This window comes from Oncorhynchus clarkii, unplaced genomic scaffold (assembly GCF_045791955.1).
Source record: "Oncorhynchus clarkii lewisi isolate Uvic-CL-2024 unplaced genomic scaffold, UVic_Ocla_1.0 unplaced_contig_12376_pilon_pilon, whole genome shotgun sequence".
Taxonomy (NCBI): Eukaryota; Metazoa; Chordata; class Actinopteri; order Salmoniformes; family Salmonidae; genus Oncorhynchus; species Oncorhynchus clarkii.
In genome coordinates this window covers 36,019-40,405 of record NW_027258954.1, presented here as the reverse complement: position 1 = coordinate 40,405, position 4,387 = coordinate 36,019, and positions in this window count along the sequence as shown.

Below are 4,387 nucleotides of genomic sequence, written 5' to 3'. Positions count from 1 at the left end.
ATTCAAACTACAGAATTGTAAATATTTAACATTCTTGAAAATACACATGCAATATGTCAAAATAAAGCTTAACTTCTTGTCAATCCAGCCATCATGTCAGATTTCAAAACGGCTTTACGGGGAAAGCAAACCATGCGATTATCTAAGGACAGCACCTCATCAAACAAACACAGACAATCATATTTCATCCCGCTAGGTACATCAAAAAACTCAGAAATGAAGATATAATTCATGCCTTACCTTTGAAGAGATTCTTCTGTTGGCACTCCATTATGTCCCATAAACATCACAAATGGTCCTTTTGTTCAATTAATTCCATCGTTATACATCCAAAATGTCAATTTATTTGGCCAGTTTGATCCAGAAAAACACAAGTTCCAACTCACGCATCATGACTACAAAATATCTAATAAATTACCTGTAATTTTTGTACAAACATGTCAAACAACTTTCCTAATACAACTTTAGGTATTTTTTAAGGTAAATAATCGCTAAAATTTAAGACGGATAAACTGTGTTCAATAGCGGATAAAAACAGAGTGGAGCGAGCTTTTAAGTCGTGACCCAACCCTCGTTCTGAACAGCCCTACTTCTTCATTTTTGCAATGGAGAAACATCAACCAATTTCTAAAGACTGTTGACATCCAGTGGAAGCGATAGGAACTGCAAGCAAGTGCCTTAGAAATCTAGATCCACATAGAAACCCCATTGAAAAGAGAGTGACCTCAAAAAAACAAACATCTTGGATGGTTTGTCCCCGGGGTTTTGCCTGCCAAATAGGTTCTGTTATACTCACAGGCATCATTCCAACAGTTTTAGAAACTTCAATACTTTAATATAAATATCCTAGCTTCTGGCCCTGAGTAGCAGGCAGTTTACTTTGGGAAACATTTCATCTGGACGTGAAAATACCGCTCCCGAGCCGAGAGGCTAACTTGTCTATCCATACATGAATGTGGCCCTCAGTTTTTTTAACTCTTACAGCTCTTACAACACTACCTACCCTACACCACTACCCACCCTACACCACTACCCACCCTACACCACTACCCACCCTACCCTTCACCACTACCTACCCTACACCACTACCCACCCTACACCACTACCCACCCTACCCTACACCACTACCGACCCTAAACCACTACCTACCCTACACCACTACCCACCCTACCCTACACCACTACCTACACTACCCTACACCACTACCCACCCTACCCTACACCACTACCGACCCTAAACCACTACCTACCCTACACCACTACCCACCCTACCCTACACCACTACCTACCATAAACCACTACCTACCCTACACAACTACCCACCCTACCCTACACCACTACCTACCCTACACCACTACCTACCCTACACCACTACCTACCCTAAACCACTACCTACCCTACACCACTACCTACCCTACCCTACACCACTACCTACCCTACCCTACACCACTACCTACCCTACACCACTACCTACCCTACCCTACACCACTACCTACCCTACACCACTACCCACCCTACCCTACACCACTACCTACCCTACACCACTACCTACCCTACCCTACACCACTACCTACCCTACACCACTATCCACCCTACCCTACACCACTACCTACCCTACACCACTACCCACCCTACCCTACACCACTACCTACCCTACACCACTACCTACCCTACCCTACACCACTACCTACCCTACACCACTACCTACCCTACCCTACACCACTACCTACCCTACACCACTACCCACCCTACCCTACACCACTACCTACCCTACACCACTACCCACCCTACCCTACACCACTACCTACCCTACACCACTACCTACCCTACCCTACACCACTACCTACCCTACACCACTACCCACCCTACCCTACACCACTACCTACCCTACACCACTACCTACCCTACCCTACACCACTACCTACCCTACACCACTACCTACCCTACACCACTATCCACCCTACCCTACACCACTACCTACCCTACACCACTACCTACCCTACCCTACACCACTACCTACCCTACACCACTACCTACCCTACACCACTACCTACCCTACACCACTACCTACCCTACACCACTACCTACCTGCCCCAGTGATGTACTGGGCCATACGCACTACCCTTTGTAGCGCCGAGCAGTTGCCATACCAGACGGTGATGCAACTGGTCAGGATGCTCTCGACGGTGCAGCTGTAGAACCTTTTGAGGATCTGAGGACCCATGTCAAATCTTTTCAGTCTCCTGAGTGTGAAAAGGTTTGTCGTGCCCTCTTCACGACTACAGCCTCTCTACTGTATATAGCCTCTCTACTGTATACAGCCTCTCTACTGTATATAGCCACGCTGCTTTTATAGCCTCCCTACTTTTATAGCCTCGCTACTGTATATAGCCTGTCTACTGTATATAGCCTCTCTACTGTATATAGTCTCTCTACTGTATATAGCCTCTCTACTGTATATAGCCTCTCTACTGTATATAGCCTCTCTACTGTATATAGCCTCTCTACTGTATATAGCCTCTCTACTGTATATAGCCTCTACTGTATATAGCCTCTCTACTGTATATAGCCTGTCTTTTTACTGTTGTTTTTATTTCTTTACCTACCTATTGTTCACCTAACACCTTTTTTGCACTATTGGTTAGAGCCTGTAAGTAAGCATTTCACTGTAAGGTCTACTAGACCTGTTGTATTCAGCATTTCACTGTAAGGTCTACTACACCTGTTGTATTCAGCATTTCACTGTAAGGTCTACTACACCTGTTGTATTCAGCATTTCACTGTAAGGTCTACTACACCTGTTGTATTCAGCATTTCACTGTGAGGTCTACTACACCTGTTGTATTCAGCATTTCACTGTAAGGTCTACTACACCTGTTGTATTCAGCATTTCACTGTGAGGTCTACTACACCTGTTGTATTCAGCATTTCACTGTGAGGTCTACTACACCTGTTGTATTCAGCATTTCACTGTAAGGTCTACTACATCTGTTGTATTCAGCATTTCACTGTAAGGTCTACTACACCTGTTGTATTCAGCATTTCACTGTAAGGTCTACCTGTTGTATTCAGCATTTCACTGTAAGGTCTACTACACCTGTTGTATTCAGCATTTCACTGTAAGGTATACAGCTGTTGAATTTGGCGCACGTGACAAATAAACTTTGATTTGATTTGGTGATGTGGACACCAAGGAACTTGAAACTCTCGACCCGCTCCACTACAGCCCCGTTGATGTTAATGGGGTTCTGTTCGGTCCGCCTTTTCCTGTAGTCCACGATCATCTCCTTTGTCTTGATCACATTGAGGGAGAGGTTGTTGTCCTGGCACCACACTGCCAGTTCTCTGACCTACTCCCTACTGCCAGTTCTATGACCCGTCCACATTTTGTTGCATTACAGCTTGAATTTAAAATGGATAAAAATTTAGTTTTTTTTACTGGCCTACACACAATACCCCATAATGTCAAAGTGGAATTATGTTTTTATAAATTAATACAAAATGAAAAGCTGAAATGTCTTGAGTCAAAAAGTATCAACCTCTTTGCTATGGCCTCAATAATCAATAAGTTGCATGGACTCACTCTGTGTTCAATAATACTGTTTAACATGATTTTTGAATGACTACTTCATCTCTGTACCCTCCCACTCTGTGACGCCCCTCCCACTCTGTGACGCACCTTCCCACTCTGTCTGCCATACTCTTTCTCTTGTTTTCCTTATTAGGATGTCGGCGTGCGGAGCTGGGAGTGTCGTCAGCGAAATGGGACACACCTGGGCCCGGGTGTGTCCCAGGATAAATACACTTCTTCCCCCATACATCGATAGATTTTGGTTGTTGCATTTTTTTGTGACTGTTTTGTTTGTTTGCTTTGGCACCTTTCAACACCCCTCATTTACGCACGCAACCACTCACTTACACTACTGATTACACACACCATTGTTCGTTGTATTTACATTACTTCAGGTAATAAATATATGTTTTGTTATTCCTAATCTTCACGTTGTCTCCCTTTTTGTTACGAACTTCGAGCCGGTACAATTAACTTTAATGTCTCTCAGTCGAGCAGTGAATTTCAAACACAGATTTATGTTTGGGGCAAATCCTATACAACACATTGCTGAGTACCACTCCTCATATTTTTAAACGGTGGCCGCATCATATTATGGGTATTCTTGTCATCCTTAAGGACTGGGGAGTTTTTCAGAATCAAAGAGAAACAGAATGGAGGTAAGCAGAGGCGAAATCCTAGAGGAAATCCTGGTTCAGTCTGCTTTCCACCAGACACTGGGAGATGAATTCACCTTTCAGCAGGACAATAACCTAAAACACAAGGCCAAATCTACACTGGAGTTGCTTACCAATCAGCCAATTTTTTGCAATCTTTG